Raw genomic sequence first — 13,410 nt, 5'->3', positions numbered from 1 at the left:
GTTCTAGCTCTGTGAAAAATACCGTTGGTAGCTTGATAGGGATTGCATTGAATCTATAGATTACTTTGGTAGTATACTCATTTTCACTATATTGATTCTTCCAGTCCATGAACATGGTATATTTCTCCATCTATTAGTGTCCTCTTTGATTTCTTTCATCAGTGTTTTATAGTTTTCTATATATATATATGTCTTCAGTTTCTTTAGGTAAATATATTCCTAAGTATTTTATTCTTTTTGTTGCAATGGTGAATGGAATTGTTTCCTTAATTTCTCTTTCTATTTTCTCATTATTAGTGTATAGGAATTCAAGGGATTTCTGTGTGTTGATTTTATATCCAGCAACTTTACTATATTCATTGATTAGTTCTAGTAATTTTCCGGTGGAGTCTTTAGGTATTTCCATTTGTATCACTAAATCCTAAGAGTTGTTTGTAAAAGTAAAATTCAACCAGAATTAAATGGTCATGCCTAAAAAATTATTGATAGTTTCTTAACATCATGAAGTGTTCAGTCAGCACTCTGACTTCCCCAACTTTCTTAGAATGCTTAGGTTTTTTTAAATTACTTAGAATGTTTTGTGTTGGAATGCTTGAAGCAGAATTCAAATATGTCCCTACTCAACTGATTTAGACATGCCTTCTCAGACTTCTTCCGTCTATGGGCGTCCCTCTCATCTCTTTCTCTTATTTTCCTTGCAAATTTTGTTGTTGTAATTGTTGAACAAACCAACTTCCTTGTTCTATAATTTCCCACAGAGAATATCCCTGTAGGAGCTACAATCAAATTACTGTTTTAAAGGCACTGAGAATAGTTGTATTGCTATGCCTCTAACTTGGTACAGAGTTAAATTCATATGTTTTTTTTAATTTCTATTTTTGTACTGTGCTGTGTTTAGTCGCTCAGTTGTGTCTGATTCTTTGTGACCCTGTGGACTGTAGCCCACCAGGCTCCTCTGTCCATGGGATTCTCCAGGCAAGAATTCTGGAGTGGGTTGCCATGCCCTCCTCCAGGGGGTCTTCCCAACCCAGGGATTGAACCCAGGTCTCCCACATTGCTGGATTCTTTACCATCGAGCCACCAGGGAAGCCCAAGAATACTGGAGTGAGTAACCTATCCTTTCTCCAGGGGATCTTCCTGACCCAGGAATTGAACCAGGGTCTCCTGCATTGCAGGTGGATTCTTTACCAGCTGAGCTACCAGGGAAGCCCTTAATTTAATTTTCACTTTATAATTATATAAAATATATACATGATAGCCAAATCAAAACTACAAAGCAAAGTATATGCAAAGGACAACTTGTCTCCTTTTTCCCCTTCTACTACCTCCCCCATTACTCCCCATTTTGTTTAATTTTATAGTTTATCCTCCTGTTGTTTTTTTTTAATGTATGTATATTTATATATTTATCCCTTTAACTAAGGGATATAGATATATATTTTTTATATATATATACATATATATATATACATATACATATATATACACACTAAGGGATATCTAAGGGGTAAATATGGGCTTCTCTGGTGGCTCAGCAGTAAAGAATCTGCCTGCAATGCTGGAGCCCAAAGAAATGCAATCCCTTATCAGGAAGATCCTCTGGAGGAGAATGGCAACCTACTCCAGTAATCTTGCCTGGAGAATCCCATTGACAGAGGAGCCTGGTGGGCTACAGTTCAGAGATTTGCAGAGTCAGACACAACTGAAGTGATTGATCTATCTTTTAGATAAATACATTTTTCTATAAATATATAGAAGAAGGGAACGGCAACCCACTCCAGTATTCTTGCCTGGAGAATCCCATGGACAGAGGAGCCTGGTGGGCTGCTGTTCATGGGGTCCCACAGAGTCGGTCACAACTGAAGTGACTTAGCATGCATGCATGCATTGGAGAAGGAAATGGCAACCCACTCCAGTGTTCTTGCCTGGATAATCCCAGGGAAGGGGGAGCCTGGTGGGCTGCTGTCTATGAAGTGACTTAGTGGCAGTATATATATATATATATATATATATATATATATATGTGTGTGTGTGTGTGTGTGTATATGATATATTTATTTCTTGTTAAATATGTATAGGATATATATATGTGTGTGTGTGTGTGTGTGTATATATATATATATATCCCTTAGATAAATGGTAGCACACTGCACAAGATTTTATTCACCTAATTTTTTTTTAAGTACCTAAATCCTGGAGATCACTCTATAGTGGAAGAGAGAGCTAGTCCTTGCTCCCTTTTAGAGCTAGAATCATCCCATTTTGTGGATGGACAATGATTCATTCACTAGTCCTCACTGGGGGCCACTGAGTTATTTGCCCATTGCCCTGTTGTGAAATGTTACCTGTTTGCGGTCACTGCATAGGTTGCCAGGGCTCTACTAGCTTTCCCCAAAGACAAGAGGTACTGGCAGGGCTTTCAATGCCCATCCTTCCTTCTCAGCAGCCCTGTGTCTCTAGGCTTTCTCGTTCATCTGTTTTCTGAAGGTTTTGACTTCCTCTCTGTGCCTCTACCCTCCCTTGTTCTGCATTGCCGTCGCTTCACACTGGGATGGGGACACACTCTACCAAAAGAGAGAGAGGACCTCACGTCTCCTCCTCTCTCTTCTGGTAGAAACCCTAAGGAGCTCTTTGTTTTCCTTCAGAACTTTGTTATTTTGATAAGAAATAAGTGGGCTTTTAGGCAGTGTCACCATGGAGAAAACCTCCTCACAAAATAAAATCCCTGTTTTAAGTACTTCCTGGTTTCTGAAAACATCAATCACTAAATATTCTCATGTCAAACATTTCTAGACACAGCCCTCCAGGAAGTAACAAAGGCTCCACCACACCTCAAAGATGCACTGTAGAGACTTCCCTGATGGGCCAGTGGTTAAGACTCTGCGCTTCCAAAGCAGGGGGTGTGGGTTCAATACCTGGCTGGGGAATAAGATCCCACATGCCACAGTTCAGTTCAGTCACTCAGTCGTGTCCGACTCTTTGCGACCCCATGAATCGCAGAACGCCAGGCCTCCCTGTCCATCACCAACTCCTGGAGTTCACCCAGACTCACGTCCATCGAGTCAGTGATGCCATCCAGCCATCTCATCCTCTGTCGTCCCCTTCTCCTCCTGCCCCCAATCCCTCCCAGCATCAGAGTCTTTTCTGATGTGTCAACTCTTCACGTGAGCTGGCCAAAGGACTGGAGTTTCAGCTTTAGTATCATTCCTTCCAAAGAAATCCCAGGGCTGATCTCTTTCAGAATGGACTGGTTGGATCTCCTTGCAGTCCAAGGGACTCTCAAGAGTCTTCTCCAACACCACAGTTCAAAGGCATCAATTCTTCGGCGCTCAGCCTTCTTCACAGTCCAACTCTCACATCCATACATGACCACAGGAAAAACCATAGCCTTGACTAGACGGACATTTGTTGGCAAAGTAATGTCTCTGCTCTTGAATATGCTATCTAGGTTGGTCATGACTTTCCTTCCAAGGAGTAAGCGTCTTTTAATTTCATGGCTGTAGTCACCATCTGCAGTGATTTTGGAGCCCAGAAAAATAAAGTCTGACACTGTTTCCACTGTTTCCCCATCTATTTCCCATGAAGTGATGGGACCAGATGCCATGATCTTCGTTTTCTGAATGTTGAGCTTTAAGCCAACTTTTTCACTCTCCTCTTTCACTTTCATCAAGAGGCTTTTGAGTTCCTCTTCACTTTCTGCCATAAGGGTGGTGTCATCTGCATATCTGAGGTTATTGATATTTCTCCCAGCAATCTTGATTCCAGCTTGTGTTTCTTCCAGTCCAGCGTTTCTCATGATGTACTCTGCATATAAGTTAAATAAGCAGGGTGACAATATACAGCCTTGACGTACACCTTTTCCTATTTGGAACCGATCTGTTGTTCCATGTCCAGTTCTAACTGTTGTTTCCTGACCTGCATACAAATTTCTCAAGAGGCAGGTCAGGTGGTCTGGCATTCCCATCTGTTTCAGAATTTTCCACAGTTTATTGTGATCCACACAGTCAAAGGCTTTGGCATAGTCAATAAAGCAGAAATAGATGTTTTTCTGGAACTCTCTTGCTTTTTCCATGATCCAGCGGATATTGGCAATTTGATCTCTGGTTCCTCTGCCTTTTCTAAAACCAGCTTGAACATCAGGTAGTTCACGGTTCACATTGCTGAAGCCTGGCTTGGAGAATTTTGAGCATTACTTTCCTAGCGTGTGAGATGAGTGCAATTGTGTGGTAGTCTGAGCATTCTTTGGCATTGCCTTTCTTTGGGATTGGAATGAAAACTGACCTTTTCCAGTCCTGTGGCCACTGCTGAGTTTTCCAAATTTGCTGGCATATTGAGTGCAGCACTTTCACAGCATCATCTTTCAGGATTTGAAAGAGCTCAACTGGAATTCCATCACTTCCACTAGCTTTGTTCGTAGTGATGCTTTCTAAGGCCCACTTGACTTCACATTCCAGGATGTCTGGCTCTAGGTCAGTGATCACACCATCGTGCATAGCCAAAAGATCATTTTAAAAACTGAGCTTAAGTTGCCAGTGAGCTTCCCGGCTGGCTCAGTGGTAAAGAATCCACCTGCAAGCCAGGCGACCTGGGTTTGATCTCAGGGTCGAGAAGATCCCCAAGAGTAGGAAATGGTAACCCACTCCAGTATTCCTGTATGAAGAATCCCATGGACAGAGGAGCTTTGTGGGCTACAGTCCATGGGGTCACAAAGAGTTGGACACGACTCAGCGACTAACACTTTTAAAGGTGCCTTTCTATAGAAAGGATGGGAGGCATCCACGTCTCATGGGCCCTCCGCTAAAATTCACTTACAACCAGAAGGATTCTACCACAGTTCACTAACATTAACTCTGGTGGTGTTTGTGGATAGATGGGCTGTGCTGAGAGCTGGGGCAGGACCCTGTGCACTGGGGTTGAAGGGTAGGGTTAAGGAAAAGAATGAAGAACTAAGAACCAAAAAGGGTTGGCAGGAGAGCAGAGACAAAACACCACAAGTCATGACAACTTCATTGTCTCTCCCTGTTAACCTCGACCTCCCTAATTCCCCAAAACACAGTCTAGACAGATCTGGACTTGTCCCCTCATTCATTCACTCATTTCCTCCTTTACACAAATATTAGCACGTTCTGCACATTGTTCTACCATTGTTTTTTTTTTTAACTTAATAATAACTCAGATTTTTAAACTATTAAAAAAAGCTTTCATTTTTATGGCTGCCTAGTATTCTATGGTAAGCATGATTTATTTAACTAGACTTGTATTCATTAACATTTAGGTTATTTTCAAAAGTCCACTAGCATAAACAATAATGTTACCTTGAATAGGTGCCATTTTGCCTGCCATCTAAATTCCTAAAAATGGAACTATGGGCTCAAAGGGCACATGCCTTTGTCATTGTGAATAGGTACTGTTCAATGACCCTCTATAGGAGCTGGGAAATCTTCCTTCCCAAGCACTGCATGATGGGGCCTGTTTCTCCCAAGCTTTCCAACATCTAACTTTTTAATTGCATCCGGTCTGATAGCTTGAACAATGGTGTCTTGCTGTGGTTTCCATTTTCATTTCTCATTAACCTCTTGAGTGAGGTCAAGCATCTGTTCATGTGCTTGGTGTCTTATACATTATGGAATGTTTTGTTCACATCTATTGCCCACTTTTCTACTAGGTTCTTTATAAACTGATCAGAACTTTATATGAGGGACATCGTCCTTTGTCTGTGATTTGAGTTGTGATTGCTTTTTTCCATATTAATCCTTTCATCCAAATTTTTATCTTATGGTGTTTTGGTCACACACATGTTGATTTTTTTTTTAATGTAGCAAAATGTAGTGATACTTTTTTATGACTTATAGATTTTGTGTCTCGGTTAAAAAGATCTGGTGAAGAAGAAAACTGATTGTGCCTTGAAACCCTTCAGTAAGTCTTGAGCAAAAGAAATGTTTAAAAGATTGGGAAACATTGGCAGATTATGGAGAGTTCAGAAAGCCCCACCTTCAAAGTGTTGCCATAATAAACATCTAGCAGGGAGGGCCAGGGCCATTCTTTTGCCAGTTTTGGGCAGCGATAGAAACTGTCAAGAAATTTAAGGCTAGGGTTTTTTTTTTTTTCCAATTGAAGTAAAACACATGTATACACATTGAATAAAGTGTACTAGCCTTAAGTATACAGTTCAGTACATTCTCACATACATCATTTCCTGTGTAACCACCACCCAGATCAAGACAGTGCAGCTGCCAAGTTCTCGGGGACCTAGCAATGGAGGATGAAGACATGCTTAGTTTTGAGGGTTAGAGAAATGTGTTCTCAGTGCAATAGAATGAGAGGAATAACAGAATGAAGATTGGTGGGCAAGGATCAAACAAGTACAGTTGGGAGTAGCCCACCTCAGTCTAATCTCAGGGCCAGAAGGTCCTCCCTGAACTCTCATCTTGTTAGAATTGATTCACATGGAAGAAAAGAAAACAAGGCTATTGTGTATCCCACAAGCAGAAGAAGTGGCTGAGATGTCTATCTAATGCCTACGTCTTAATGAAGGAAATAAAGGTAACTCAACAGAAGTAGCTAGAGATATAGCATCCATGTTCAAGAGGATGAAGGTTGAAAACATATGTCCAGGAGAACCGACTTAATGGTATTGAGCTGGTGTTTGCTCCTTTCTCCTTTAATTTTGTCATCAACTCTTCTCAGGTGTTTCAACCAAAATCACCAGGGGGATGAAGGAGAGGCAAAGTAGCAATCAAAATCGGCCACTTCCTACCGCTATTTCTCCCATATAATGAAATGTGAAATTCTTCAACAGTCCACACTACACTCAGAACATGTTCAATTTCCCTACAGGCAACTGTTCAGGAAAAAATGTTCCTCATCTTGAAGTTCCTTCCATATGTGTCAATCTTGGCCTCTTTTCATTCTACCATGAAATTCATTTAAAGAATGGCTTAATCTGGGACTTCCCTGGTGGTCTAGTGGTTAAGAATCTGCCTTCCAATGTAGGGCATGCGGGTTCAATCTCTTGTCAGGGAACTAAGATTCAATGTGTCCTGGGGCCACATGCTGCAATGAACAATGACCCCACTGAGACCCAACACAGCCATAGATAAATTAAAAAAAAAATTTTTTTTTTAATGGCTTGATCTGAGTGGGAAATTGGAGAAAAATAAATGGTGAGTGTCTGGCTCAGCTTCCTTCTTTCTTTCTCCTGGGGCTGGAACTTTTCCAGGGTGGGGGGCTCTTCCCACAATGTGGGAAGGGCTGCCCTGGTCCAGCAGTTTTATGATTCCTGGAAAAAGTTCCCCTTCCTGGAGTGCATCAAACAAGCCTTCCAGAGAGAGCCATTTACTCCAAGTTAGTCTTTACTAATCATCAAGTAAGCCTGAATTTCCCATCAACCTTATTCCTTGCCTTACTTATTCCCTGATTCATTCAGAAACTGGATGGGAAAGAGGGGCTCCACTGGTAGGTATTCCAATATCATCTACTTATGATTGCGATTTTAGTTCCAAACAATGTAGCTATACTTCTGTTTCCTAATATGTCAGTTTTCCAAGTAGTTATTGATCTGGTTTCATAAATAACACAGAATCTAGCTCACAACTAGCTCCTTTCCCTCCAGGAACTTGTTGACCATTTATATATTAGTTCTACTACTAGTGAGTTTTGTAACTTTAAAAGAAATGTATCTTCTGTTTCTTAATCCACCTACCTCAGATGGAATTGCTCAACCCTCTAATTTAAAAAAAAATTAACTTTTTATTCTTCATTGGAGAATAGCTGGTTAACAATGTTGTGATAGTTTCAGGTGGACAGCAAAGGGGCTCAGCCATGGATACATGTATCCATCCTCCCCCAAATTCCCCTCCCATCCAGGCTGCCACATAACATTGAACAGAGTTCTCAGTGCTATATAGTAGGTCCTTGTTGATTATCCATTTTAAATATAGCAATGTGCACCCCCAAGCTCCTTAACTATCCCTTATCCCCATCCTTCTTCCCTGGTAACCATAAGTTCATTTTCTAAGTCTGTGAGTCTGTTTCTGTTTTGTAAGTAAGTTCATTTGTATCATTTCTTTTTACATATAAGGGATGTAAAGGGATGTATTTTTACATATAAGGGATAAGAGTTAACATATAAAGGATGTCATAGGATAGTTCTTCTCTGACTCACTTCACTCACTATGACAACCTCTACACCTTACACCTTACATATGCTGCTGCAAATGGCATTATTTCATTCTTTTTCAACTCTCTAATTCATAAAATGAGGAATTATCTCCCTCCATTTTGCTCTAACCCTCCTTTTATACCACTTTCCAGCTTACTAGCTCTATTTTACACTATTGAAATTTATATTTTTATTTTATGTAGTTTACAAATGTGTGTACATGCCATCATACTAAGCTCTACCTAAAGGTTAACTCATGAAAACTGGAAAACATTTATGAACAAATAAAATATTATGGCAAAGAAAATGCTGTTCTCAGCAGAGCAAAGGGTGTTACTGAACACACACAGAGTGAAACATACTCCTATGTCAATAGGCTGTGATGTTTGAAGGAATCTTTTCCAATGTCAAGGTCAAGTGGATAGTTTTCTTATATCCCATCAATTGCTCAATATCATGCCATATTTTTTGTTTCATTGGCTTCATTTTCAGACAATGAGTTTTATATAGATGATTGTTTCCCTCGTTGTATTAGTCTGCTTGGGCTTAAATAACAAAATATCACAGACAGGGTGGCTTAAACAATAGACACTGATTTTCTCACCATTCTGGAGTCTGGAAATCCAAGATCTAGGTGTCAGCAGGGTTGATTTCTGGTAAGATCTTTCTTCCTGGCTTGTAGACAGCCACTGTGTCCTCACAGGGCCTCATCTCTGTGCACAGGTAGAGAGAGAAAAACTGCCAGTGAGATCTTATTTCTTATGAGGACACCATCCTATAGGATTAGGGCCCCACTTTGATGACTTCATTTAACCTTAATTACCTCTTTAAAGACCTCATTCCCAAATACAATCACATTGGGGGTTAAGGTTTCAACATAGGAATTTCGGAAAGACATAAATTCAGCCTACAACACCCATGTTTATTTAAAATCTATAGGGTTGGCCAAAAATCTTCTTCATGTTTACTGTACAATGTTATTGAATTTTTTGGTCAACACAATATTTAGTAAATACTACAATACATACTCCCCTATGTCTATAAACAAAGAAGTATAATTTACCAAATGTCTAGGCACTCATCTAAAGATGACCTAAAACTAAACCATGGGCTTATCTGCTCTAGAAAATATGCAAAAATTATAAAATTCCAAATTACATTTGTACTCAGAGAAAATATCAATTTTTAAAAGATTTTTTTTGGTGTGAATCATTTTTAAAGTCTTTACTGAATTTGTTACAATACTGCTTCTGTTATTTTTTTTGTATTTGGCCATGAAACATGTGGGATCTCAGCTCCCCAACCAGGGATTGAACTTACAACCCCTGCATTGGAAAGTGAAGTCTCAAACCCTGGACTGCTACAGAAGTCTCCCCAAATTCTTACCTAAAGCCGAAAGTTCCCCGATAGCAATCTAGGACAGGGTGAGTGAGTGAGCGAAAGTCACTCAGTCGTGTCTGACTCTTTGCGACCCCATGGACTATACAGTCCATGGAATTCTTCAGGCCAGAATACTGGAGTGAGTAGACTTTCCCTTCTCCAGAGGATCTTCCCAACCCAGGGATTGAACCCAGGTCTCCCGCATTGCAGGCAGATTCTTTACCAGCTGAGCCACAAGGGAAGCCAGGGTACTTGTTCCTAAAGGCTTGCCTTAACTTCCTCCCACTGTCACTCCCACATCCCACAGAGGTGAATGATGGACACTCTGACCTACATCAAGGAATGAAGAGGTGATGGCTCTGGTGAGCATCACAGTGAAAGGCATCTTCAAAATCCCCATCAGAGTTCCTCACTTCATAGTTTCGAAACTAAAACCCAGAACATTTGGATGATGTTGTGTGCCCAGATTACAGAGCAAGGGACATTTTAGAACCCAGGACTTCTGGCATCTCATTCTGTGCCCTGTCCATGAAAGCATGATGCTTTTCAGTTCCCCTCACGATGGACTCTGAAATCCAGGGAAGATGATCATCCTGAATAAATATCCATTCAACCCGAAGAACCATAAATTTTCTCTCTGTTCCTTGGTTTGATATCTAGTTACTGTCAGGAGCTGAACTGGAGAAAGCCGAGCTGCCAGGTATTAAGGTGGTCAATTAAGACAACGGGCCAAACAGAGATGAACAGTTAAGGCTTTGTGCACTCACGGCAATAGTGTAATCAAGACGCAAACAGGAGAAAGCACTAGCTGTCTCAAGTGTTTCATTTTCCCTCCTGGAGCAGCTACAGGCAGGGTGAGATGTATTAGCACTGACTGGCCAATTGTGTCCCAGCCAGGGAAGTCCTGGGGTGGGTTGGGCAGAGGACAAGGAGTGGAAAAGTACTGAGTCAGGGGCTAGAAAAGGAAGGTCCCTTGATAAGGAGGCCTCTGAACTGAGGCATCTGGACGAGGACTGTAGTTGTAAGTGAGCCTGGCCGGCCTGTGGGGACGTGAGTCTGACTGTAACTCCCTCCAGACTGTACACAGAGGGCAGATGTTCCCCCAAGAGCCTGCCAGCTAAAGCCTTCACAGTTGCCTATGGTGGGGCCTCAGACACCACACCTGGGACTTTGGCCTCAGTTACGTATGGTGGCAGCACCTTTGCACATCCCTAGATATGTTTTACAAAAAGTCTATAACTCCCTAGACGTGACATATTAATAAAATTTGGGCCACACCCTGCAGCATGTGTGACCTTAGTTCCCTGATCAGGGATCAATTCCGTGCCCCCTTCAGTAGAAGTATGGAGTCCTAACCACAGGACCTGACTTTTGCTTAATGCATGTTTTGATAATCACAGTTAACTATCGTCAGAATAAAGCTGCTGCTGCTGCTAAGTCACTTCAGTTGTGTCCGACTCTGTGAGACCCCATAGACGGCAGCCCACCAGGCTCCCCCGTCCCTGGGATTCTCCAGGCAAGAATACTGGAGTGGGTTGCCATTTCCTTCTCCAATGCGTGAAAGTGAAGTCGCTCAATCGTGGCCGACCCTCAGCGACCCCATGGACTGCAGCCTTCCAGGCTCCTCCGTCCATGGGATTCTCCAGGCAAGAGTACTGGAGTGGGGTGCAATTGCCTTCTCCGCAGAATAAAGCTAATCATCACTAAATTTTCTCCACAGTGAAGACACCAAAGGTACTATTGTTTTGACATTATTATGCATTACTTGAGTGCTTTTCTGTGTCTAAACCCAGAGCTGGGTAAACTGCAAGACCTCACTCAACAATTACATGCTTATATTTCTTCTTTTGCTTTGGTTACTGTAAAGATTTGAATATAAATTAATGGTCCATTACAGGTTTCTTCCCTCTGCCTGCATATATGACTTTTAAATTTCCTTTCTGATTTTATTATCCTGTTCATTGTATATGATTATAGTTATAATCCCCTCAAATTTTTCTTGGTGGAAATAATTTTGGTAGAAATAATCTCAGTATAAATGAAGATAATTTGATAAATATACTAAAGATAGGTCAACTCGTATGTAAAATTTGTGGCTCCTCCCTGATGAGATTTTATCCAAAAAAAAAGATATTTCTGATTTCTGACAGTATATATGAACCCCCTTCCCTCTTCCTGCTTCCAAACCCCACCTATTTTCCTGACCTCACACATTGCTTAAACTAGGACAGAAGGATCTGGAGAAAAAGAAATGGAAAAGAGAAGAAATTCACAGCCTGTTTCCACTCATTTGGTAGAACTTTTCAAAGCTTGCTAATGCCAATTTAGCTCTGGAAATGTGTCTTTTAAAAGGTTGAATATTGAACGTGGAAGGGAAATTGAACTACAGAGCAAAATTGAAGTGCTGTGTGAAATTTCAATAATTGTGCCCATTAACTGCAAAAATATTTGCTTAGGATGTCTTTGCAGGACGGCCCCTGGGTCAGCCAACAAAGCTGGAATGTTCTGGCCAGGGCACTCCATGGCCATTTCCCCACCACATTTGCAAAACTGGAACATCCCCAGCTTTGCCTCCCTATATTTAGTGTATTTACATACCATCTTCCATTTAAATAAATAGCAGAATGTTAACAGGCTGGATTAAAGTAGAGATATGCTACAAAGGAGAGAACAACCATTAAGCATCATCTTCCTCTTTCTTTCTAACTGTGCCTCAGGCTTGGAACTTTATCCCCCTAGGTTTAAAAGAAAAGAAAATAGTATTATTATTTTTATTTGACATTCAGTAAAATTAACTTTTCTCTCCGGGTTCTGCCCTCTGAGGTTTGCTTATTGGTTTGGGTTTTTCAGAACATTTTAAATGGGTCTCCGTGGTGGCTAGGCAGTAAAGAATCTGCCTGCAATCCAGGTGACCTGGGGTTCAACCCCTGGGTTGGGGAGATCCCCTGGAGAGAGGAACGGTCACCCACTCCAGTATTCTTGCCTGGAGAATTCCAAGGACACAGGAGACTGATTTGCTACCTTATGAGGTTTGTTTGCTGGTTTGGGTTTTTCAGACATTTTAAATAGGCTTGGGTGGAAAAGATATTAAAATTAACTCTTAATTTCCTAGTTTGCTGTTGTTGATGTAAGACAACTCATAGGCATTATTTAAAAGTAAGGATCCAGTTATTTCCACTCCTCATATTTTTTTTGATAACTGATCTGAAAGTCTTCCCCACTCATTTCCTTTTTCTCACTTTTTCCTCTCCCCACTCCCTGCACAATTTTTTGTCTTTCTTCAATCCAGCTCAGACTGCTTCTGTATGCAGGCAACCAAAAAGGTACACCCTGTAAAATCCATTTGGCTTGACTCACTACTATCTATCTTCGTATATGGACATAGAGAATAGGAATCTGGAAGCATAGGTTTTCCATCCTCTTGGTGGGGTTGGGGGTGGGGGTGTGTGGGGTGGGGAATCTGTGCTGTACTGATTGGCCTAAATCTTAAAAATGTGAGTTCAGCTAGCCCATGCTATGATTTAATCACAGGTTCTTTTGTACAGAGTCAAAGCCCAGCTGCCCAAATGTCTTTTAGGCTGGAAATAGGCAGTGCCATTGCCTGGACCCCCACTACTCTCCTGGCGCCGTCAGGAGATCTGACCACTACTCTCTGGGCGCCATCAGGAGATCTGACCACTACTCTCCCGGCGCCGTCAGGAGATCTGACCACACCCACTTCCAGCCCTGCCCTGCAATGGTCAGAGTAACACCCTTTCCATGTAAGGCAGGGAACAGAGCCTAAATCAAGTTAAAAGTCCTATCTCAGTGGCCTGAGACTCTCCATCGACCAGAACCACTAATGGTTCCTGGTCTCCTTCCAGCCATTC

The 13,410-nt window shown here is 41.4% G+C and overlaps 1 protein-coding gene across 4 annotated transcripts in view; it reads right to left on the bottom strand.

Moving 5' to 3' along the window:
- LOC147355052 (uncharacterized) overlaps positions 1-13,410 on the bottom strand; it is a 73,669-nt gene that overhangs the window by 9,882 nt on the left and 50,377 nt on the right. For all 4 annotated transcript variants that reach the window (XR_015144179.1, XR_015144178.1, XR_015144180.1 and 1 more), the window contains one exon: positions 8,766-8,874. The gene's annotated coding sequence lies outside the window, so the exon portion shown is untranslated. The remainder of the gene's footprint in view (positions 1-8,765; positions 8,875-13,410) is intronic.

This window comes from Bos grunniens, chromosome 17 (assembly GCF_055505025.1).
Source record: "Bos grunniens cultivar Pamir isolate PY7600 chromosome 17, Bosgru_T2T1.0, whole genome shotgun sequence".
Classification (NCBI taxonomy): Eukaryota; Metazoa; Chordata; class Mammalia; order Artiodactyla; family Bovidae; genus Bos; species Bos grunniens.
The sequence above is the reverse complement of the archived record's forward strand: the minus strand, read 5'-3'. Positions and strand labels throughout refer to the sequence as shown.